We start from the raw sequence: 27,346 nt of genomic DNA on the forward strand, positions 1-27,346 counted from the left end.
CCCCAGCTCGAGCTTGGTAATAAAAACTCTCTTGCTTTTGCATCGGATATAGGCTCCCTGGTGGTCATTGGGAGATTTCGCGACTTGGGCATAACAGAAGACCCAGTGGGAGATGAGGGAATGAAGCCTGTGTATTCTAAAATGAAGTCGTCGTTTTTGAAATGATTTAGTTGACTTTTCTTTTTTTCACTCAGTCATGACCAACTCTTTGCAACCCCATGGACTATACAGTCCACTGAATTTTCTAGGCCAGAATACTGGAGTGGGAAGCCTATTCCTTTTCCAGGGGACCTTATCAACCCAGGAATGGAACAGGTGTCTTCTGCATTGCTAGGCGATTCTTCACCAACTGAGCTATCAGAGGAGCCCGTAGTATCTACAGTATCTAACAGATTTGGAAGCAGCTGAAGGGAAATATATATGGAACAATAAGAATAGGAATAGATAAAGAAAATAGATATTTCAGTTTGCTTAAAAGGCTAGAGGAGATGAAATGCAAAATATTGTCAATGGCAACCCACTCCAGTATTCTTGCCTGGAGAATCCCATGGACAGAAGAGCCTGGTGGGCTACAGTACACGGGGTTGCAAAGAGTTGGACACGACTGAGTGACTTCACTTTCACTTTTGTAAAATATTGTTAAAGGGAGTAAAGGAGGGGGGAAATTATACTATCTTACACAGGATATAAATAAGCTGGGGGCAGACATAGTTAAGTTTGTGTACATGGTGCAGGAAGTTGAAAAAAAGTTCATTTTTCTTTCAAGTGGGAGGTCAATATATCTCGGGATTGGATTCTGATAGCTAGGAAAAAAATTGTAAGCATATTTATCAAAAAACAAAAAAAGAATATTTATCAGTACTTAAGATGTGATTTGAAGATGGCAGTCTTGAATCAACTGTGGAGCCTGTCTACTCTGCTGTGGACTGTGCTAAGGTACTTAGCTATAGGCATAAAGACAGAAAATATTTTTTTTCCTAGATTTATATTCTGCTTAAGTGATAGGACCAATGGCAGATAAATAAAGAATTTTAGATAAATGGAAAGAGTGTTGTTAAAATAATAGCAGTTGTAATCTGATGATGAGGTAAATGAAAGAGAATGTTGATGAATTATAAGAAATATAGAAAAGTCAGTAGACTGGAGAATCCTACAAGAACAAAGAGCATTTATCATGGAGACAGCTGTGCAAACTAACCAAAAACAGAATACACGGTGGGGTGCTTGAATTCACCCTGTCTGAGGAAGAAGCTCTGGGTGATAACAAGGTTCTACATTGTCATGGAGCTCCAAGAGGCTTTGAATATGTGATTTTGAAAGGAAGAGCTCATGGAAATGAGAAAACAGGGAGAGTAATTGTTAATTTCAGTGTCTTCCAAAATGAATGCAGGGCTTGACACGAAGCCTGAGAACAAAAACAAAAGTTTTGAAAGGAAAAGGAAGGGTCTATTTCTTGATGAGAATCTGGAAATCATAATCTATTGTGGAGGCAATGATCTGGTAAATGTTTGGCCCGGTAGAAGGGCATATATTTTAAGGGGAGATTGAAAAGAAAAAGGAATAAAAATCTCAGTTGATCCTTAGTAATCACTTTTAGGCTGTAGATACAGAACCCAATTTCTGTATATGTGGCTCAGCTTGGCTGCTGAGGAAACAAAATTCCAACATCTTACATATTGGTTCAAAGGTGGTTATGTTGATCTCAAGACTGGCATTTTAATATTTAATGGTATAGAATGAAAAGAATTATAAACACCAAATGATCTTCACCAATTCATGGAGATTATTATGGACAATACATTTGCTTAGTAAGATACTTTATATAGAATATCATATTGTGTATAAATTTATTTATATACACAAAAAGTATTTTATTAGGAAAAATAGCTGTTTAAATTTTTGTTTGTATATTAATATAAATTATTGCAATATTAGTGGATATTTAATGGACTGAAACTTCATTTATCTAACAACTGTGGAGATTCCTAATCTTGCTGTTGGAAGTATAGGTAAACAGTAACAGCTGTTGTTTTTCCAATATTATTAAGGATTTTCATTTCTTTTCTAATTAAGGCAGAAATCACTGCCAAAATGTCAACATAGATATTCTGAAAAACTGTGTCTAATGCACATCAAGCTAAGAGAAAAAAAAATCATAATAGAGTACTAAATAAATGTAAAGGTCTATGTCAGTATGCAGTAATAAAAATAAGTCCCCAAAACAACACTTTCCTTTAAAAAAAAATGTAAGGTTGGCTCAATGTGGATATATGCATGATAATTTAAAAAATTATATATTTATTTCATGAATAGTCAATAATTTTATAACACCACTCATTTAGAAAAACTAAAAGTCAATACCTAATTAAATACCAAATTTAGTATAAATAATCAAATATGTGTATTCAAAGATTGGTCAAACTTTAGATTCTCTAGAGTCAAAACAAATATATGATATCTGATTATTTAATTTATATGTACATTTCTCTTAATTTGCCTGAACATGCAATTTTTAGTTTTGTTGCAGCAATTTTTATTGATTATTTCAAATGTATAGACACCAAAAATGAGCAATTGGTTATCCATACACTAATGCAATATATGTTTGAGTACCTGCTATGTGCTAGGGAAATCTTGGAAACTTATGATTCCTGAGACTTTTTCAGTCATGGTGGGAACTTTAAGTCAAATGCAAAGACCATGTTTTATTTTCTTTTTTTCTGGAAACCATAGAGTGATATTTTAATAGAGTCTTGCATGCTTGCACGTTAAGTTGCTTCAGTCTGTTTGACTCATTGCTACCCTACGGACTGTAAGCTGCCTGGTTCCTCTGTCCGTGGGATTCTCAAGAGAACCGAGGCGGGTTGCCATGCCCTTCTCCAGGGGATCTTCCCGATACAGGGATCGAGCCTGTGCCTCGTGTGCCCCACGTCGGCAGGGGGGTTTGCAATCCACTAGTGCCCCCTGGGAAACACAAGAAATACCGTGTCACACTGATGTCTGCAGTCAGTGGGGTTCATGAACTCAACGAATGCCATTACAATTTTCAACAAGGGTTTCCCTCATAATTACAGATTTAGTATTTTCAATTTAATAAAAGCTATTTTCAAATAAATATTTTGGCCATATAGACACTACATAGGTAAGTGAGAAGAATAAACATGAAGGTTTTGAGATTTGGACTGCAATTTTCCCATCTCAGGAATATATATCAGCCATTAAATCATTTTTACAGAGAAATTTTGCAATAAAGAATGATCCTCAAATATACAACGGTAAGATTATTTTCCACTTAGCATCCAGTCCATCGGTGAATTGCCTTATGTTTGGGGAAATACGTGTTTAACAAAACACTGGAAAACTTGCCATGGTATTTAAGATACGGAATAGCAGCAGGTCTGCTGTTGAGACTGGCAGCTCATGTAGACCCACACTGAGTGCGATAAGGGACAGGACTTCTGCGAGTCTTTCACTCGGCAGGCCTTGGTGTTTCCCATTGTAACAGGAACGGGGTCAGGTATACCACGCGCAGTGTGTAATTTTTGCTTCTGAGGCTATATAGACAACTTATTTTAATAATGTAGCTATCTCCAAAGAGAAAGAGATATCCTTAATCCAACCAACTTGCCAAGAATAAGCTCAATATATAAATCAAAGCGACTTAAAGTCACTATTAATAAAATATCAGTGATTTTCAGGGCTTTTTATTCATTCTTCTAGAGTATTTTTTTCCTCCAAGGGGAAAAAATAATTCCCTTCTGGTAGCAAAGCAGTCAGATAAATTTTCTCCCAAAATTCTATCTAAAGGAAAATTGTCTTATAATGTCAAAACAAGTTTTCATCAAATCCAGTGAAATAAAGGATAATATTTCGGTAAAACAATATTATCGGCATGGATATTTGTGAGTCACTGTCTCAGTTGATGTTTTCAAAGTCTAGTTCATACAGGTCCAACGCAGTTAGAAGAATTAAGAATAAACAAACATTTGTAATGAGTCGTGTACACTATTCAGTCAACAAAAGTGCTTAAACCTATTGCAAAAATCAAACTTAAAACTTTCAATTACTTTTAATCTCAGTAGTTTGAAGACTATTTTGAATAAAAAAATGATACAACCTATTTCTAATGTGTTGGAGATATTCCAGGTTTGAAAACACTTCTTATTTCTGCTTTGTATACAGGATTTCTGATTTACATAATTGGACTAGAGCACAAGCATTGCTTTCAACTTGGTTAAATGTAAAATGAACTCTCTGCTTCAGTGTCCTGGTACCATGAGTAAAATAGGAAAAACGCGAAATTTATTTTTAAAATTTTTTCATTTGTTTCTTTTTTAACACCAGAAACATTTTATATCAGGGCACAGCCAATTAGCAACGTTGCAGTCGTCTCAGGTGAACTCAGTGAAGGGACTCAGCCATACATATACACATGCAGGTATTCGCTTAGATGAAATTAGAACAGGTACATAGTTCAAAGGAATTTTTGTGTCTTATATGAGTGTCTTTTTTCCTCTTTTTATGTCCCTCCACTAAATGAGGAGTCTGGGTAACTTATATTTTCTGTTTTCAAAATTGCTTCTATAATACTCTTTCAAGTATAATGTCCTTTTCCTAATGATACTAAGGAGTTTGCCAAGTTATTACAGTTTTTCTTGTAGCTGCACTAAAAATGTTAATTAATTTTGAGTGATATATTAAAGATATATCACTCTGTCTCTTCCACTTACTCCTATTTCATTTTATGTTCTTAACATTATCTAATTAAGGATAGAAAGGATTTAACTTTTGATAAAGGGAGTGGAGAAAATTTTCTAGGGCTATTCTGACTCCTCAGTACACCTGAAGCAATTCGTATTTATATAATGTTGACTTTTATGGATAGAAAGTTTGGGTTTTATGCAAGTATTTAGAGGAAGACAGCAGATTAAATTTGATTTTCCCCCAAATTTAACCGTATCTACAATTCTCTCTATTCTCTTTACTACTCTCTCATGACAGATTATGAAATTGGCACAAAGCATCCTCCTCTATATATCTACACTGGCAATTACTTTCCTCTCACTGAAAGGTGGAATCTTTCACTGAATTCAAGTCTTGCTTTGGTAAAAGGTATAGTAGCAGACAGGACAGAAGCAGAGCCCTGGAACGCGATTGCTCACCAGGGCCCGTCTTCTCTCGCTGCTTCTGACCTGTTGCTGCCATATATTCAAGCCCAGGTTACCTTCCTGGAGGATGAGAGGCGGCATGGAGAGAAACCCTGATCCACAGCCTCCCAGGCCAAATCCTTCATTAGCCAGCACCAGCTGAGTGCAGACTCATGAGCCAAATGGTCCAGATCAGAGACAGCACATGCAACCTCAAGTGGCGAATCTGCGTGCTGCAGACCAGACCCACGGTTTGGATGATAACTCATAAAATCCACGCATGTGTGGTGCACAAAACTGATGCATGTGTGAATTCTGATGCATGTGCAGATAGATTCTGAGTCTTTTAAATCCATTGATTGTTTTGTAACATATCTTGCCTCAGAATGATGGGAATTTAGAAGAAATAAAACAAACAAACCAAAGGGAAAAAAAAGGATGTAGCATGGTTTACTTTCTTGGTGAGCCCAAACTCCATCCCCCTCTGTGCATTTTAATGCAGCATGCGCCTGCTCATCCATTCACCAACAAAATCCAGATGCCTGGTATTCAGGATCGTTTTCACCTGCTCCTCTTACTTGATCAACCAATAGTGATCTGAATCTTCTATTCATTCTTTACTATGTGGAAATGCCATGTTCTTAGAGTGATTCAGTCTCCACCCCACCTACAACCCTCAGTATTGCCAAAATACACAGGGAGAGTACCGATGATTCTTTGGGCAACACATTCATATTGCTTCAAAGCACACAGGGAGGACCTGGGAAACTGAAGAGCAAGCAGTAACTCTCTTTAGAATGTTCTGTCTACACATCCTCAAATCAGTAGCCACAGAGAGTGAGGGAGTATCATAAAGAGTAGGTTTAAAAAAGGATTATATGTGAGCCGTGAACTATTATGTTATGTGCAGGGATTCTAAAGCTATACGGCAAGAAGAAGCAGAGCTAATTAACCATACCTGTTGGAAATCTAAATTTATCTTTTGAAGTTTTTCTCAAAATACTCCTCTAAGGAGAGAAAATTTTATTATTCATGCTGAGTATAGATACAGGGAGCTGACAATTTAAAGTCAGAGAATTTAAAATTATGTTTGACTGTATGACACTATTAATAATTGCTATCACGTCTATGAGCTGCTTACATATTGAGGGCTAACTGCCAAGCAGTATAATAGTTATTCCATTTATTACTATTTGTGATTCAAAATAAATCTCTGCTTTATGTGTTGACAACAAAATGCATATAAGCAGGTATGACTGTAAGGCAATAAATTTGAATCTATGAGTCATGTATTCAAGATACCCACATCACTGTATTGTTACTTCTTACGTTCTCCTGATTCCAGAGTTTTGTTCAAATAGTAAGACAACACTTAGGACATTAATTATTTCAGTGAGTATCACATTATGGGGGCCTTTCCTGGTGGCTCAGACTGTAAAGAATCTGCCTGCAATGCAGGAGACCTGGGTTCGATCCCTGGGTCAGGAAGATCCCCTGGAGAAGGAAATGGCAGCCCACTCCAGTATTCTTGCCTGGAGAATCCCATGGACAGAGGAGCCTGGTGGGCTACAGTCCATGGGGTTTCAAAGAGTCAGACATGCTTGAGCAACTAACACAGACACACGCATCACATTGTGGAAGCTGAAGGAAAAATCAGATCCTGGGTTAAAATTTTAAATCAAATTATTTAAATTTTTCTATCAAAGTTGCCAATGCTTTTTGCTGCATTTTGCTTCAAAATAATATGAGAAGATAAGGGACTGCATCAGAAAACAATTAGACTCAGAAACTGATTTTTAGAACAAAACTTGTTAAGACCTGACATAGCACCTACATATGCTATAGCTACATGAACCTGAATATACTTTTAACTCTCTCCTTCCTTACATTCTTTTGCTCTCTCCACTCATCTCTCCAGTTTTGTCAGTTTCAGCCATCTATCAGCCTGATGTAACCATCTTACATTGGCAACTTCAGCTTGTTTTAAATGTTCTTTAGACTCTGCCATATTTAGACTCTGCCATAACAGAAGCAAAATATGGGTTATACAGACCTTGTTTTGTGAAACTTTCCCTATATGTATGCATAAAATAGTTTTTAATGCTTCTACTTTAATGTATAAAATGTGATTTCAAGGGGCCTGCCTTTGTTAGTGTTTGGGTCAGTATGAAACAGACATATTCTTTAAGAAAATATTTCACACAATACTCAGTACACAGGTGAATGATGGCAGCCATAGGGTTACTTTAATTACAGCTTCTTTGGGTTCAAAGGTAAGGAAAAGTCTGTTGATTGAAAAGCGTTAGAGTATTTTATAGTCAGGGATACCTTGGGGAACTATGGTATATCTTATTTTGAATTAAACTCTGACCACAGCCATGAAATTAAAAGATGCTTGCTCCTTAAAAGAAAGTCAAAGTGTTAGCCACTTAATTGTGTGTGACTCTTTGCAACCCCATGGACTGTAGCTTGCCAGGATCCTCTGTTCATGGAATGGAAGGAAAAGCTATGAGAAAGCTCGACAACTTATTAAGAAGCAGAGACCACTTTGCTGACAAAGGTCTGTGAAGTCAAAGCTATGGTTTTTCTAGTAGTCAGGTATGGATGTCAGAGTTGGACCATAAAGAGGGCTACGTGCAAAAGAAGTGATGCTTTCAAACTGTGGTGTTGGAGGAGACTCTTGAGAGTCCCTTGGACTGCAAGGAGATCCAACCAGTCCATCCTAAAGGAGACCAGTCCTGGGTGTTCATTGGAAGGACTGATGCTGGCCAATACTTTGGCCACCTGATGTGAAGACCAGACTTATTGGGAAAGACCCTGGTGTTGGGAAAGATTAAGGGCAAGAGAAGAAGGGGGTGGCAGAGGATAAGATGGTTGAATGGCATCACTGACTCAACGGACATGAGTCTGAGCAAGCTCCGAGAGACAGTGAAGGACAGGGAAGCCTGGCGTGTTGCAGCTCATGGGGTTGAAAGAGTCGGACATGACTTAGTCACTGGGCAATAACAAGAGTAGGGAGAGAGGAACTTTCACAAATATTGTCTAATCTCTCCTCTGAATGCACTTTATCTCTCTTGTCTGAATACACTTTATCAAAGAAAACTTTACTTCCTGATCCTCTACAAACCGTATTCCCATGATAATTCCAAAATAATTGTTGTACTAGAGGTTTCCAATTTTTATTTATAGATCAGTTTGTCCAAGGATGGGTAGAAATTTGATTATGGAAGTCCTGGAATTTAGAAAATTGTACTGATACATTGTAAAGATAAGTATAATGTTTTAAATAAGAAAGTACTATGATCAGATTTTGGCTTCAAAGTGAATTTTATATTTGCTTTGTCATTGATGACATTTAATGATAATAGACGCATGTATAGTACTCTTTACAGAATAAATTTAGTATTCTCTTGGGGGTATTCAAGGCAAAATCAGAGAGCATGAAAGAGTCATATAGCACTGTAGTGAAATTTTCATACATTACATTCAAACATAGTAAGTGAAGAAAACAGGGTAACGCTCTTAAGGAAATTAGTATTTCAGAGACAAAAATAAATACTGGATGGGGAGCTAGCAGTCCTTAATTTTTCATATTTATTACTATTGTTTGTATATTGCATCAACAGTGTTCCATAATTATGTATTTTAGATGAATATAGATATGATACATGGAACATGATTATTTTATATATTATTCCAGAAGATTTTGATAGAGTAAAGGCAGCTGCGAGAGCTGGTGCACTAAGCACGGCTGAGAGGAGCTAGCCCAGGTCCGAGGTCGGGGCAGTGGCCTAGAGAGCCAGGCTGCGACAGCGCAGGAACGGCGGAGAGCAGCTATCTGGCGTCCGAGGTCAGGGGTGGCTGGGAGGAGACACCCCGCGTCCGAGGTCAGGGGTGGCTGGGAGGAGACACCCCGCGTCCAAAGTCAGGGGCGGCCAGGAGGAGATACCCCGCGTCTGAGGTCAGGGGCGGCTGGGAGAAGCCACCTCGCACCCGAGGCCAAGGGTGGTGACCCTGAGGAGCCACCCCAAGCCATAGGCCAAGAGTGGCAGCTGGGAGGAGACACCCACACCTGAGGCCAGGGCCAGTGGCCGGGAGGAGCAACACAGGAGCAGTGGCTGCACAGGCACAGGAGGGCCTAGAGGAGCCATCCCACGTTGAAGGTCAGGAAGGGCGGCGGTGAGGAGATACCCCTCATCCAAGGTAAGGAGCAGCGGCTGTGCTTTGCTGGAGCAGCCGTGAAGAGATACCCCATGGCAAGGTAAGAAAAACCCAAGTAAGATGGTAGGTGTTGCAAGAGGGCATCAGAGGGCAGACACACTGAAACCATACTCACAGAAAACTAGTCAATCTAATCACACTAGGACCACAGCCTTGTCTAACTCAATGAAACCAAGCCATGCCTGTGTGGCAACTCAAGATGGGCAGGTCATGGTGGAGAGGTCTGACAAAGCGTGGTCCACTGGAGAAGGGAATGGCAAGCCACTTCAGTATTCTTGCCTTGAGAACCCCATGAACAGTATGAAAAGGCAAAATGATAGGATACCAAAAGAGGAACTCCCCAGGTCAGTAGGTGCCCAATATGCTACTGGAGATCAGTGGAGAAATAACTGCAGAAAGAATGAAGGGATGGAGCCAAAGCAAAATCAATACCCAGTTGTGGATGTGACTGGTGATAGAAGCAAGATCCAATGCTATAAAGAACAATATTGCATAGGAACCTGGAATGTCAGGTCCATGAATCAAGGCAAATTGGAAGTGGTCAAACAAGAGATGGCAAGACTGAACATCAACATTCTAGGAATCAGCAAACTAAAATGGACTGGAATGGGTGAATTTAACTCAGATGACCATTAGATCTACTACTGCGGGCAGGAATCCCTCAGAAGAAATGGAGTAGCCATCATGGTCAACAAAAGAGTCCGAAATGCAGTACTTGGATGCAATCGCAAAAACGACAGAATGATCTCTATTCGTCTCCAAGGCAAACCATTTAATATCACAGTTATCCAAGTCTATGCCCCAACCAGTAACACTGAAGAAGCTGAAGTTGAATGGTTTTATGAAGACCTACAAGACCTTTTAGAACTAACACCAAAAAAAGATGTCCTTTTCATTATAGGGGACTGGAATGCAAAAGGAGGAAGTCAAGAAACACCTGGAGTAATAGGCAAATTTGGCCTTGGAATGCAGAATGAAGCAGGGCAAAGACTAATAGAGTTTTGCCAAGAAAACGCACTGCTCATAGCAAACACCCTCTTCCAACAACACAAGAGAAGACTCTACACATGGACATCACCAGATGGTCAACACTGAAATCAGATTGATTATATTCTCTGCAGCCAAAGATGGAGAAGCTCTATACAGTCAACAAAAACAAGACCAGGAGATGACTGTGGTTCAGATCATGAACTCCTTATTGCCAAATTCAGACTCAAATTGAAGAAAGTAGGGAAAACCGCTAGACCATTCAGGTATGACCTAAATCAAACCCCTTATGATTATACAGTGGAAGTGAGAAATAGATTTAAGGGCCTAGATCTGATAGATAGAGTGCCTGATGAACTATGGAATGAGGTTCGTGATATTGTACGGAGACAGGGATCGAGACCATCCCCATGGAAAAGAAATGCAAAAAAGCAAAATGGCTGTCTGGGGAGGCCTTACAAATAGCTGTGAAAAGAAGAGAGGCAAAAAACAAAGGAGAAAAGGAATGATATAAGCATCTGAATGCAAAGAATAGCAAGAAGAGATAGGAAAGCCTTCTTCAGTGATCAATGCAAAGAAATAGAGGAAAAGAACAGAATGGGAAAGACTAGAGATCTCTTCAAGAAAATTAGAGATACCAAGGGAACATTTCATGCAAAGATGGGCTCGATAAAGGACAGAAACGGTATGGACCTAACAGAAGCAGAAGATATTAAGAAGAGGTGGCAAGGATACACGGAAGAACTGTACAAAAATGATCTTCACGACCCAGATAATCATGATGATGTGATCACTCATCTAGAGCCAGACATCTTAGAAAGTGAAGTCAAGTGGGCCTTAGAAAGCATCACTACATACAAAGCTAGTGGAGGTGATGGAATTCCAGTTGAGCTGTTTCAAATACTGAAAGATGATGCTGTGAAAGTGCTCTACTCAATATGCCAGCAAATTTGGAAAACTCAGCAGTGGCCACAGGACTGGAAAAGGTCAGTTTTCATTCCAATTCCAAAGAAAGGCAATGCCAAAGAATGCTCAAATGACCACACTCATCTCACATGCTAGTAAAGTAATGCTCAAAATTCTCCAAGCCAGACTTCATCAATACGTGAACCGTAAACTCCCCGATGTTCAAGCTGGTTTTAGAAAAGGCAGAGGAACCAGAGATCAAATTGCCAACATCTGCTGGATCATGGAAAAAGCAAGAGACTTCCAGAAAAACATCTATTTCTGCTTTATTGACTATGCCAAAGCCTTTGACTCTGTGGATCACCACAAACTGTGGAAAATTCTGAAAGAGATGGGAATACCAGACCACCTAACCTGCCTCTTATGAAATCTGTATGCAGGTGAGGAAGCAACAGTTAGAACTGGACATGGAACAACAGACTGGTTCCAAATAGGAAAAGGAGTACGTCAAGGCTGTATATTGTCACCCTGTTCATTTAACTTCTATGCAGAGTACATCATGAGAAACGCTTGACTGGAAGAAACACAGGCTGGAATCAAGATTGCCAGGAGAAATATCAATAACCTCAGATATGCAGATGACACCACCCTTATGGCAGAAAGTGAAGAGGAGCTAAAAAGCCTCTTGATGAAAGTGAAAGAGGAGAGCAAAAAAGTTGGCTTAAAGCTCAACATTCAGAAAACAAAAATCATGGCATCCGGTCCCATCACTTCATGGGAAATAGATGGGGAAACAGTGGAAATAGTGTCAGACTTTATTTTTTTGTGCTCCAAATCACTGCAGATGGTGATTGCAGCCATGAAATTAAAAGGCGATTACTCCTTGGAAGAAAAGTTATGACCAACCTAGATAGTATATTCAAAAGCAGAGACATTACTTTGCCGACTAAGGTCCATCTAGTCAAGGCTATGGTTTTTCCTGTGGTCATGTATGGATGTGAGAGTTGGACTGTAAAGAAGGCTGAGCACCAAAGAATTGATGCTTTTGAACTGTGGTGTTGGAGAAGACTCTTGAGAGTCCGTTGGACGGCAAATAGATCCAACCAGTCCATTCTGAAGGAGATCAACCCTGGGATATCTTTGGAGGCAATGATGATAAAGCTGAAACTCCAGTACTTTGGCCACCTCATGCGAAGAGTTGACTCACTGGAAAAGACTCTGAAGCTGGGAGGGATTGGGGGCAGGGGGAGAAGGGGATGACAGAGGATGAGATGGCTGGATGGCATCACGGACTCGATGGACATGAGTCTGAGTGACTCCGGGAGCTGGTGATGGACAGAGAGGCCTGGCGTGCTGCGATTCATGGGGTCGCAAAGAGTCCTACACGACTGAGCTACTGTACTGAGCTGAACTGAATATAACAGAATCAGAAAAATTCTGCAATTGGAATGATGTGTTATAACTGTGCCTAATTATTTTAAAATGATAAAAGTAAAGGGACGAGATACATCTATATATTACAAGGAAAGTGGTCACTGTCCATACCTCACCTTTAAATTAAACATAAAACATTTTACATTCTTCCCTTTCCATTTAATGAATTAGAGATTGTAACTGGAAATGTTCCAAATGTTCAATTTTATGTGAAAATCCATTAAAGAGCGTTATCTAAGTCAAAATTTGGAAGGATTTCTTTTCTCTAAGGAGAACTTCAAAAATAACCTTTCTTTTAGAAGTAATTTTGCTTCCTATGACATTTTAATCCTAATAAATAATACCTTTGTCAAAATCAGTTGGTCACAATTGTATGGGGCTATTTCTGAGTTCTTTACTTTGTTTCACTGATGTATATCTCTATCACTTGACTATAAATATCAATAAAAAACAATAAAAATTCAATAAATTTTAGCATTTTGTTGAAAATTTCAGAGAAATATAGAAAATTACACAGTCCTGTAAAACATTTTGAATTAAACTGCCATCTCAACAATTTCAAATTGTCACATTCCTTGAAATGATATGTTTATCCATTTATTTGTGTTTTAAACAATTTAAAATATTTCCATAGATTTTTTTGTGCAGTTTTCCATGTTACCCCTCTAACACCCATGGTTCCTGCTGTAACTGTGAAGGGTTTAATCAACGCAGTGTTTCTCCAAATATGTCCCTAACCCAGAAGCTGTTCACTTGTCTAATGGCTCAATGTCAAAGTAAATTAGTACAAGTGATTTTTATAGAATGACTTTATACTGACACATTTTCTGAAGTCTGCTTTCAGATCTAATATCTACCTGTTCATTGTCCAATGTTTCCCATTAACATTAATGGAGCTATTTTATTTGCAAATATAACTATTTTATCTTTTATATGTCTTATTTGTTAAATAATTTGTTTTTCACTTTTTCATGGTGAGGCATCACTATGAGCAGGCATCATTCTTATCTTTTCCTTAATGCATCTATATTTTCTTTTTAAAATTGAAACGTCACTGATGTAATTCAGTAGGTCTTAGCCAATTTTTCATACTTTCTTTTTTTTTTTTAAATTTTATCTTAGTTACAATGAACTGTTAAACTTAGGCAATGCTTTTGACTTTATCTGCTGCTGCTAAGTTGCTTCAGTCATGTCCGGCACTGTGCAACCCCATAGACAACAGCCCACCAGGCTCCTCTGTCCCTGGGGTTTTCCAGGCAAGAACACCGGAGTGGGTTGCCATTTGTCTTTATCCAATAAGTTAAAAAATAATGTCTCTCCTTTAGACTATTGATGTTATGATGTATTTAAAATTTGATATTAAGCCTTCTTGCATTGTTGAGATAATTCATTTGATCAATACGTATTATTTGGGAACACACAATTTAAATCAGTGAGCCAATATTTCACACTGAATTTTCACATTCAAATTTAATAACTAATTGAATTAGGCCTATAATTTTATTTTTGTGCGTTTTAAATTTTTTTGAATTGATTACATTAGTTTCAAATAATGAATTGGCCAAAGTTCAGTTATGTTTTTTAGCTCATTTTGTATTTTGTAAAAATATTGTACCTTGAATTTTTGGTACAGGTGAGCTGAAAATATTTCCCTTGGAGAGTTGTGAAGATGAAGAACTTTGATAATCGATGAGAATTGATAACGCCCTGCATTTGCACAAATTGGGCTGTGAAGTAGCACCGAAATCTAATAAGCTACATGTTCACATGACATCTTTTCTAGATTTTTAAAACATAAGACTTAAGGGAAAACAGACTCAACAATAAATTTGACATGGTTTTAAACTGCATGCACGAAATAGCATAAGTACTTAGATTTTCAAGTATTCAATAATACACTGAGAATATGTACTATATATACTAGAAATTTGTTTGGATGAAGGATAAAAATGGGTGTGGAGGTTGGATATAAAAGGGAAGAAATCTAAAAGATCTAAAACGAAGCATTAACAAGGTTATACATTAAAGCAGAATATTCTTCTGCCATTAACTGGAAAGAATAATTTACTCAACTCCACCCTGATATTAAAAGCAAAAAACTAACAAACAAGAAATGACACCAGTACTGGAAAAAATAGAACACTTGTTTTGTTTTTAAAAAAACAAATGATTTTTAAACATTTAATTGACAAAGGACTATCTTTTAAAATGTTTTCTCTTGTCAGGTAGACAATGTTTTCTATTAATCTAGGATTTTAGTATAAACAAAAATAATAATTTTCAACAGCCGAACTGCTTGAATCGTTAAATACCAAATACATAAAATGAAATAACAGGTGGATTTTATCAGTGAAAGCAGCATGAAATACAGAATTTTACTAAAACATCTCATGAAGCCACTTAAGTTTTACGTTAATGACTGCTTTCCTCAGACCAGGTGAGCAAGTTAGTAGATGAACTGATGAGGCATCACATACTAAGAAGACTGATAGACATTCTTGTCAAGTGGTAACATCTACCCATAATGTGACTTTTTTTTGGCAATGACAGAACAAAGATAAGAAAAAACTTTGATCACTAGTACTTAGTGTAGCTCACTTAACATTTTAATAAGTGTTTTATTTTCTTTTGGTACACTTCACTTGATGTCATACATCACCCAAAGAAAACGAATGATACTGCAAATAGGGCTTCAGAAAATGAATAACTGATATAAGAACTCAGGGCATATTTTATAATAGCTACAATAGACCCTTTTTTCCTAATATTTCCCTAACCTATTTTCTTAATGAACGTTCTATGATATTCAGTTCAGTCACTCAGTCCTGTCTGACTCTTGGCAACCCCATGACTGCAGCATGCCAGGCCTCCCTGTCCATCACCAACTCCCGAGTTCACCCAAACCCATATCCCTTGAGTCAGTGATGCCATCGAACCATCTCATCCTCTGTCGTCCTCTTCTCCTTCTGCCCCAATCCCTGCCAGCATCAGGGTCTTTTCAAATGAGTAAGCTCTTTGCATCAGGTGGCCATAGTATTGAAATTTCAGCTTCAGCATCAGTTCTTCCAATGAATATGCAGGACTGATCTCCTTTAGGATGGACTGGTTGAATCTCCTTGCAGTCCAAGGGACTCTCAAGAGTCTTCTCCAACACCACAGTTCAAAGGCATCAATTCTTCAGCGCTCAGCTTTCTTCACAGTCCAACTCTCACATCCATACATGACTACAGGAAAAACCATAGCCTTGACTATACAGACCTTTGTTGGCAAAGTAATGTCTCTGTTTTTTAATATGCTGTCTAGATTGGTCATAACTTTCCTTCCAAGGAGCAAGTGTCTTTTAATTTCATGGCTTCAGTCACCACCTGCAGTGATTTTGGAGCCCTCCAAAATAAAGTCAACCACTGTTTCCCCATCTGTTTCCCATGAAGTGATGGGACCGGATGCCATTATCTTAGTTTTCTGAATATTGAGCTTTAAGCCAACTTTTTCACTTTCCTCTCTCACTTTCATCAAAAGGCTCTTTAGTTCTTCTTTGATTTCTGCCATAAGGGTGGCGTCATCTGCATATCTGAGGTGATTGATAATTCTCCCAGCAATTGATTCCAGCTTTGCTTCCTCCAGCCCAGCATTTCTCATGATGTATTCTGCATAGAAGTTAAATAAGCAGGGTGACAATATACAGCCTTGACATACTCCTTTTCCTATTTGGAACCAGTCTGTTGTTCTATGTCCAGTTCTAACTGTTGCTTCCTGAGCTGCACACAGGTTTTTCAAGAGAAAGGTCAGGTGGTCTGGTATTCCCATCTCTTTCAGAATTTTCCATGTTTTTTTTTTCTGATCCACACAGCCAAAGGCTTCGGCATAGTCAGTTTGTATAAACCAGATCACTTCTCAGTGACTTATATATGTTCAGTTAGAAGGTCATATAAATTTAGATCTTCAGCATCCATGATTGGGCCATGTTCAATGAAACAAAGACAGTAAGTTTCTTAAGAAGAGAGTTAAAAACAAAAACCAAAATAAGCATTAAAAAGGGCTTAACAGGTGGCTCAGAGGTAAAGAATCTGCCTGCAATGCAGCAGCAACAGGAGACTGGGCTCAATCCCTGGGTCGGGAAGATCCCCTGGAGGAGGGCATGGCAACCCACTCCAGTGTTCTTGCCTGGAGAATCCCACGGACAGAGGAGCCTGGTGGGCTACAGTCCATAGGGTCAGAAAGAGTCAGACATAACTGAAGTGACTTAAGATGCATGCAACAGACATTAAGAAGAAGTGATAGATCCAAATAAAGAGAAAATCCAAATATATATTCCATTTCTATAGTCTCTCCTATACTTAGATATTTATTGTCTTCATGAGTTTGCTCTAGACTCAAATTTTACCTGGTCATTGCAAACACATCAATTTGATATTAATGCACTTTGAAGAAAATGTTCCATTAGAAAATAATTTTAGACTGCAGAAACATTGTGGAACTAACACCAAAAATAAATAAATAAATAAAAAGAGAGAGAGATGCCCTTTTCATCATAGGGGACTGGAATGCAGAAATAGGAAGTCAAGAGATACCTGGAGTCACAGGCAAGTTTGGCCTTGGAATACAGAATGAAGCAGGCAAAGGCTAATAGAGTTCCCCCAAGAGAACACACTGGTCATAGCAAACGCCTCTTCCAACAACAACAGAGAAGCCTCTACACATGGACATCACGAGATGGTCAATACCAAAATAGATTGATTATATTCTTTGCAATTGAACATGAAAAAGCTCTATACAGTCAGCAAAAACAAGAGTGGGAGCTGACTGTGGCTCAGATCATGAATTCCTTATTGTCAAATTCAGACTTAAATTGCAGAAAGTAGGAGAAAACACTAGGTCATTCAGGTATGATCTAAATCAAATCCCTTATGGTTATGCAGTAGAAGTGACAAATAGGATGAAGGGATTAGGTCTGACAGACAGAGTACGTGAAGAACTATGGACAGAGGTTCATGCCAGAGGCAGTGACGATCAAAAACATCCCCAAGAGAAAGAAATGCAAGAAGGCAAAATGGCTGTCTAAGGAGGCTTTAAAATAGTTGAGAAAAGAAGAGAAGTGAAAGCAAAGGAGAAAAGAAAATATATACCCATCTGAAAGCAGAGTTCCAAAAAAATAGCAAGAAGAGATAAGTAAGCCTTCCTAAGTGAACAATGCAAAGAAATAGAGGAAAATAATAGAATGGGATAGACTAGAGATCTCTTCAAGAATATTAGAGATACCAAGGGAACATTTCATGCAAAGATAAGCACAATAAAGGACAGAAATGATATGGACCTAACAGAAGCGGAAGATATTAAGAAGAGGTGGCAAGAATATACAGAAGAATGATACAAAAAAGATCTTAATGAACCAGATACCACGATGGGCTGACCACTCACCTAGAGCCAGACATTTTGAAGTGCAAAGTCAAGTGGCCTTAGGGAGCATCACAACAAAGTGGAGATGGTGGAATTCCAGTTGAGCTATTTCAAATCCTAAAAGATGATGCTGTTCAAGTGCTGCACTCAATATGTCAGAAAATATGGAAAATTCATCATGGGCACGGGACTTGAAAAGGTCAGTTTTCTTTCCAACCCAAAGAAAGGCAATGCCAAAGAATTTCAAACTACTGCACAATTGCACTCATTTCACATGCTAACAAAGTAATACTCAAAATTCTCCAAGCCAGGCTTCAACTGTACATGGACCAAGAACTTCCAGATATTCAAGCTGGATTCAGAAAAGGTAGAGGAACAGGGATCAAACGCCAACGTCCACTGGGTCATAGAAAAAGCAAGAGAGTTCCAGAAAAACATCTACTTCTGCTTCATTGACTACGCTAACCCCTTTAACTGTGTGGATTACAACAAACTGGAAAATTCTTCAAGTCATGGGAATATCAGACGATCATACCTACCTCCTGAGAAGCCTGTGTCCAGTTCAAGAAGCAACAGTTAGAACCAGACATGGAACACTGGACTGGTTCAACAGTGGGAAAAGAGTATGTCAAGGCTGTATGTTGTCACCGTGCTTATTTAACTTATATGCAGAGTACATCATGAGAAATGCCAACTGGGTGAAGCACAAGCTAGAATCAAGATTACAGGGAGAAATATCGATAACCTCAGATATTGACAAGTGACACCATGCTCATGGCAGAAAGTAAGGAGGAACTAAAGATCCTTTTGATGAAAGTGAAAATGAAATGTGAAAAAGCTGGCTTAAAATTCAACATTCAAAAAACAAAGATCATAGCATCCAGTCCCATCACTTCATGGCAAATATATGGGGAAACAATGGAAATAGTGACAGACTTTATTTTCTTGGGCTCCAAAATCACTGGAGGTGGTAACTCCAGCCATGAAATTAAAAGACACTTGCTCCTTGGAAGAAAAACTATGACCAATCCAGACAGTGAATTAAAAAAGTGACATTACTTGGCCAACAAATGCCCATATAGTAAAAGTTATGTTTTTTCCAGTAGTCACGTATGGATGAGAGAGTTGGATCATAAAGAAAGCTGAGCCCCGAGAATGATGCTTTTGAACTGTGGTGTTGGAGAAGACTCTTGAGAGTCCTTTGGACAGCAAGGAGATCAAATCAGTCAATTTTAAAGGAAATCAATACTGAACATTCATTGGAAGGACTGATGTTGAAGCTGAAGCTCTAATACTTGGCCATCTGAAGTGAAGAGAGCTGACTCGTTAGAAAAGACCCCGATGCTGGGAAAGATTGAAGGCAGGAGGAGAAGGGGATGAAGGAGGATGAGATGGTTGAACCCAAATACTAACTCAATGGACATGAGTTTGAGCAAGCTCTGGGAGAGAGAAGACAGGGAGGCCTGGCGTGCTGCAGTCCACATGATGGCAAAGAGTCGGACATGCCGGAGCGACTGAAGAACAACAGCAACACAGAAGCGTTGAGAAGATGGTGCGGAGGGTTCGTGCATCCTTCTTCCTTCTCCCCAAAGTTATCTTACATAGCATTGATATGTTTGCCAAAAATAAAAATTTAACTTTGGTATAATACTGCAGACTTTATTCAGATTTCAATTTTAAATTTCTAAGAGATAGAAACACAAATTTTAAAAAAGAGATAATTTTACTTGGGCAGGTAGTTTATTGAGAATTCAGTAACCCAATGAACAATTAAGGACTGTTGTTAGAATGCTCAGGGTTTTTCTCTGTTTTGTTTTCAGAGTTCTCTTAGAAACTACCATGAACCTTTATCATTTCCTAATTAACGTCTCAGGACTTCCCTTGTATCTCAGATAGTAGAGAATTTGTCCACAATATGGGAAATTTGGGTTCAATCCCTGGGTCAGGAAGCTCCCCTGGAGAAGGGAAGCTTACCTACTCGAGTATTCTTGCCTGGAGAATTCCATGGACAGAGGAGCCTGGCAGGCTATAGTCCATGAGATCACAAAGAGTCGGACATGACTAAGCAACTAACAATTAATGTTTCTGGAATGGTATGAACATACTTTGGCATCTAACATAATTCAGTATCAGATATAGTACCAGAACATAGAAAGTGCTCATTAAATGTTTCTTTAATTAATTGTTCTTATTTTCAACTTCTGTTAGATCTGGATGATAAATGTCTTATTCTGCAAACACAGAAAAAGTACTTTAAAAGCGTATTCTATTTTTCTATATTGAGCCATCCACCAACATTCCCGCAATAAAATAGTGAAGATATTTTGAGGAAATAGCAGAAAACATTTTTTTCTCACTTTATAACACACTTATCATAAGCTATAGTGATATAAGTTATTTTAAAATCACACTACAGGTTTGTTTATCTCAAATATGTCAATCTACATTATTGATTTAACATGGAAATATTCAAGTCACAATAGATCTTGCAAAATATGCTTTAAAACATGGTTTTAAGATTTTATTTCTGCTTCCTTAGCTGGAAAATTATAAAACATTGTGAGTTTTGTGTTTGTTTTTTGTTTACACATAGTGATAATATGTTACTATGTTACCTTTAAAACCAGAATAGATTATTAAAACCAAGTGAGAAGTTAAGGGGAAAATTTTTATGTGTGTGGGTGTGTGTTCGTGTGCATGTGTATGAGAAAATGCTGATTCTGAGAATGAAAACATCATTCCAATTAAATGCTGGAAATATTTCCCTGAGAAAGACTGAATTTAAAGAGCAAATATTCTTTAGCTTCTTGTTATCTCTCTCTTATTAATTAGGTGCTAAGTTTAGAACATTGAACAACGACATTGCACTTATTTAATATTTCTATTGTTTTACTTTTTATCTCCTTTGATTTTTAAAGAAAATTTTCCAAAAATAATAGCACTTTTCTTAAATACTCTTTTTAAAAAATTGTGAGACTGAGTAGAATACCAATTGCATGGATTCATTGAAAAAACATTTACTCTATGATTTTTCCAGTAGTCATGTGTGGATGTGAGAGTTGGACTGTGAAGAAGGCTGAGCACCAAAGAATTGATGCTTTTGAACTGTGGTGTTGGAGAAGACTCTTGAGAGTCCCTTGGACTGCAAGGAGATCCAACCAGTCCATTCTGAAGGGGATCAACCCTGGGATTTCTTTGGAAGGACTGATGAAGCAACTAAGCTGAAACTCCAGTACTTTGGCCACCTCATGCGAAGAGTTGACTCATCGGAAAAGACTCTGATGCTGGGAGGGATTGGGGGCAGGAGGAGAAGGGGACGATAGAGAATGAGATGGCTGGATGGCATCATGGACTGGATGGACATGAGTCTGAGTGAACTCCGGGAGTTGGTTATGGACAGGGAGGCCTGGAGTGCTGTGATTCATGGGGTTGCAAAGAGTCGGACATGACTGAGCGACTGAACTGAACTGAACTGAACTGAAACTGCTAGTCTCCTTCTAACTACTTCTCAGGAAGCACTGAGAGCAAACAACTGCCCATAGCCTCAGCTTTTGTAAAGGAATTAATAATACTAATGTGTGACATGCCTAATTGTCTAATTCATAGGTACACAGGCCTCTAGATATCAGGTAAAAATTTTGCAAAGCCTCTATACAGAAAATTACGAGACATTAAAGAACATTTAAAGATGAATTGTATCAAATATATGAACTAGGCAAATAAAAAATCAATATTTAAAAAAATCTAGCAATACTTGCTAATGCTATAGCAATTAACTTAATGTATGTTCTGCTGACCATTAAGAATATAGTATGAATTCTTTGAGAGGTTGTGGGATCAAGATACAGAGTAAAAAGGCCCTGCACTCACCTCCCCCTAAAGACACATCAAAACTACATATAGAGAAACTCTCATTAAGAATGACATGAAAGCTAGCAGAATGTCTCTTCTACAACTAAGGCTGCAAAGTAAAAAGACACAGAATTTGATAGGCGGTGAAGACAAATGATCCAGTCCTAACCGACATACGCACTAGGAACCCCAGAAGAAATGAGAGAAATCGCAAGCTCAGGCATCTTCCCTAAGGAGTGAGGTGTCCCAGCCCCGTATTAAGCACCCCAGGCCCGGGGAGGGACCGCAGGGAGAGGGTCCCCGTCGCGGGTTTGACAGTCAGGGGGTTATTGGAGAGCCGTCAGAAACAGCTCTGCGCTTGCACAGCACACACCCGGACTGGCTTGCTCCCACTTCCAGGGTGAAGGTGGCCGACTGAAAATCGCCGGTGGCTCTGGCCCGCCCAGGAGGACTGCCTCAGCAAGCCCCTCCGTCCTGACTGTGCTCCTACCTCCACACCGCCTGCTCAGGCACTGTGCGTACCAAGGCCGAAACCACCGCGGCCGTCAGGCACGTGTGCAGCTGTGTCTGGGAGAAAGCACAGCCAGGTTAGAAGCGCAGGCCCGAGCCCTCACACCCGGGCAAGCGAGCCAGAGGCCTGCCACTGTATCATGCCAGGGAAAAGCCCAGCACCCTCAGGGCTTCTGCTTCAGCACAGGGCCTCCTGAGTGCTAACCCCAGAGAGGATGCTGACCACTACTGGGCCTGAGGGAGCTCCAGCTGGCACTCGGCTCCAGCTCAACCACCCACCGAGACGGGGGCTGCCAGCACAGCCCAGAAAGCCACGCAGCCTGTGCTCACCGCAGAGCCGGCCGCGCACCTGTGCACAAATGCGGACTGCACAGGGGCTCTGCACAAGGACAGCCCTTCAAACGGGGTGGGTAACTCACATCTAATTGGATAGAAACACACAGAGAAAGTCAAGCAAAATGAGAAGACAGGACTATGTTTCAAATTAAACAATGAGCTAAAATCCCAGGGAGTGGGGGAAGAGGATCTAAGAAAGCAGATAGCTTTCCTGACAAGATGTTAAAAGCAATAATAAGATAAACGCTCACTTGACTATGGAAAAAAAAAAAAAATGAAGGTCACACTGAGAACTATAGCAAAGTTCTAGAAAATATGAAAAAAAAAATCTGTTTTCTTAGATCCTCTCCCCGACAACAGCTTATATGTATGTATGTGTATATATATATATATATATATATGTATATATGTGTGTGTGTGTGTGTGTGTATATATATATATATATATCACTAGAAGGTAATAGTAACAGAATAGGAGAAGCAGAAGGATATACAAGTAAGTTGCAAGAGAGAATAATGAAAATAATGCAAGAAGTAAAGAGAACAGTAAAGAAAATAAATGAGGATTGGTTAAGGGAACTCTGGAACCAAATCAAACATAGTCATATTCTCATTATAGAGTTCTCAGAAAGAGAAAAGAGAAAAGGGGACAGAAAATGTATTTGCTAAAATAATGGCTGAAAAATTCCATAACAAGGAAGGAAACAGACATCCAGATATAAAAGGCACAGACAAAGTCTCAAACAAAGAGACCCACACAAGTACATATCATAATCAAAATGACAAAAAATTTAAGAGATAACTGAAAAGGAAGCAAGAGGAAAACAGAGTCATAAGCAAGTTGACAGTATTATGAAACTCTCATAATATTACCAACTGATTATTCAGCAGAAAATGTTCACATAAGAAGAAAGAAGCATGATATATCTAAAGTGATGAAAGAAAAAAAAATGAGGATATTCTACCCAGAAAAATCATCATTTAGGATTTAAAGAGAGATGAGTTCTTAGACAATCAAAAACCAATAGTACATCACCAATAAACCAGCATACAAGAAACATTAAAAAGGTCTTTAAGAGAAAAAAAGAAACATGCAACAAAAAATAAGAAAATACCCTAAGGCACAATGAATCTCCAATACTTTGGCCAGCTGATGTGAAGAGCTTATTCATTGAGAAATACCCTGATTCTGGGAAAGATTGAGGGCAAGAGGAGAAGGGGGTGGCAATGGATGAGATTGTTGGACGGCATCACTGACTCAACGGACATGAGTTGGCCCAAACTCCGGGAGACAGTGAAAGACAGGGAAGCCTGGTGTGTTGCAGTCCATGGGGTCGCAAAGAATAGGACATGACTTAGTGACTGAAAAAGAACAAAAAATCTCACTGAAAACAGAAAATACATAATAAAGGCAGTGGGTCAACCACTTTAAACAGTTAGCACAAAGGTTAAAAGACAAGAATTTTAAAATCCACTCTAACGACATGAGCAGTTATGTGATAAACACTAAAATGTAAAATATGACATAATAAACATAAAAAAATATGAGGGAGTCAAATGCAAACAGTTTAAAATGTGTTTGAATTTGAATGACTATCAGCCTAAAGCAAATGATATTGCAATAGGTTAATGGATATGAAGTTCATGATCATCACAAACCAAAATTCTATAATAGACTCACACAAACACAGGAGAAAGGAGCCCAACCATAGTACTAAATAAATTCACCTATCCATAGAGAGAGAGGCTGAAAGAGGTAGAGTTAGAAAGATAGCCTGAAAACAAGTCACAAAATGCCAAAATACACATCCATCTTTATTCAGAAAAGCTGCAGGATATAAAACTGATTTTCAGAAAATGTTGCATTTTTACACACTCTTAACTATCAGAGAGAGAAATTAAAGAAACAATATCATTTGCTATTGCACCAAAAATAATAAAATACTTAGGAGTAAAACTACTTATGGAGATGGAGGATATAGATTCAGAAAAAATATAAGACAGTGATAAAAGAAATTAAAGATGACACAAACAGATGGAGAGATAGACCATATTCTTGAATTGGATGAGCTAATATTGTTAAAATGGCCATACTACTGAAGGCAAACTACAGATTCAAAGCAGTCCCTATCAAAATACCAATAGAATTTTTTTTCTCGAAACAAGAACAAATAACTTTAATATTTGTATGGAAACACAAATCACCCTAAAGAGCCAAAACTGACTTGAGAATGAAAAACAGAGCTGGAGGAATCATAATCCCTGACCTCAGACCATACTACAGTGCTACAGTAATCAAAACAGCATATTACTAGAACAAAATCAGACTCATACACCAATGGAGCAGAGTAGAGAGCTCAGAAATAACCCCAAACACATATGACCAATTAATCTAGAACAAAGGAGTCAGAAGACTGTACAATACAGAAAAGACTGCCTCCTCAATAAGTGGTGCCGAGAAACACTGACAGCCACGTGGAAATGAATGTTAGAATATTCTCTAACACCATACAGAATAAACTCAAAATAGTTAAGGACCTAAGTGTCAGCCCAGAAACCGTAAAACTGCTGGAGGAAAATAGTCATAACACTTTTTGACATAAATTATAGAAATATTTTTTGAATTAGTTTCCTGAAACAAAAGAAATAAAAACAAAAATAAGCAGATGAGACCCAATTAAACTTAAAAACTTTTATATACCAGAGGAAACCATTGCAAAATGAAAAGATAACCTAGAGCATGAGAGAAAATATTTCAGCCCATAACATATGAATATCAGAGTTGAAGAAAATGCCAGTTAATGCCACAAAGCAACATTGCTTTGCAGCTCCTGAAGGAATATGATTAAATGTAATTATAATACCATGTGTCTACTGTGTTAAACAATTAAAACTAGTACAATCATCACTGATAATGTATTAACCTGTTCCATCCACATTGCAAGCTACTTGGCAGCATATCAGTTCAGTTCAGTCTCTCAGTCATGTCCGACTCTGTGACGCCATGAACCGCAGCACGCCAGGCCTGCCTGTCCATCACCAACTCCTGGAATACACCCAAACCCATATCCATCGAATCGGTGATGCCATCCAACCATCTCATCCTCTGTTGTCCCCATCTCCTCCTGCCCTCCATCCTTCCCAACATCAGGGTCTTTTCCAATGAGTCAACTCTTCGCATGAGGTGGCCAAAGTACTGGAGTTTCAGCCTCAGCATCAGTCCTTCCAGTGAACACCCAGGACTGATCTTTAGGATGGGCTGGTTGGATCTCCTTGCAGTCCAAGGGACTCTCAAGAGTCTTCTCCAACACCACAGTTCAAAGGCATCAATTCTCTGGTGCTCAGCTTTCTTTATAGTCCAATTCTCACATCTATTCATGACCATTGGATAAACCAAAGCCTTGATTAGATGGACCTTTGTTGACAAAGTAATGTCTCTGCTTTTGAATATGCTATCTAGGTTGCTCATAACTTTCCTTCCAAGGAGTAAGCGTCTTTTATTTTCATGGCTGCAGTCACCACCTGCAGTGATTTTGGAGCCCCCCAAAATAAAGTCAACCACTGTTTCCCCATCTATTTCCCATGAAGTGATGGGACCGGATGCCATCATCTTAGTTTTCTGAATATTGAGTCTAAGCCAACTTTTTCAATCTCCTCTCTCACTTTCATCAAGAGGCTCTTTAGTTCTTCACTTTCTGCCATAAGGGTGGTGTCATCTGCATATCTGAGGTTATTGATATTTCTCCTGGAAACCTTGATTCCAGCTTTGCTTCCTCCAGCCCAGCATTTCTCATGATGTTTTCTGCATATAAGTTAAATAAGCAGGGTGACAATATACAGCCTTGATGTACTCCTTTTACTATTTGGAACCAGTCTGTTGTTCCATGTCCAGTTCTAACTTTTGCAGCATATAACAAAGCTAAATACCTGCAGTACTATAACTTACCAAGTTCACTAATTATATATATATATATATATATATATATATATATATATATATAAAGGGAACAGCTATCTAATCTCTAATCCACTCTGATATTCTTGTCTGGAGAATACCATGGACAGAGAAGCCTGGTGCTGGTGGGCTACAGTCAATGGGGTCGCAGAGTCAGACGGGACTGAGCAACTAACCCTTACTGAGCTACTAACAGATACACGCTACAAAATTTCTAAAAAGTATTTCCACAGCAGTGCTGCCAATTTAAACCTGAAACTGAAAAAGCCCAAATGTTCATCTAAAACATAATTAGCCTCCTACTCCAAGCAAATGTCAAATCAAACAAAACAGTGTGGTACATTCATATAATACTAGTAGGAAATGGCAACCCGCGCCACTGTTCTTGCCTGGAAAATTCCATGGACAGAGGAGTCTGGCTGCTTTCTCTGTGACCATGGGGTCCCAAAAATCAGATACAACTGGTTGACAAAACCACCATATATCTGTGAGAACAAACACAGTATAAGACTCTAGGCAACAGCATAAATGAATCTATAATCATGCTCAGAAAAAAAGCCAGACTTTAAATAAGCACATCTGTTCTGATTCCGTTTATAAGA

Source organism: Oryx dammah, unplaced genomic scaffold (genome assembly GCF_014754425.2).
Source record: "Oryx dammah isolate SB20612 unplaced genomic scaffold, SCBI_Odam_1.1 HiC_scaffold_19, whole genome shotgun sequence".
Lineage (NCBI taxonomy): Eukaryota > Metazoa > Chordata > Mammalia > Artiodactyla > Bovidae > Oryx > Oryx dammah.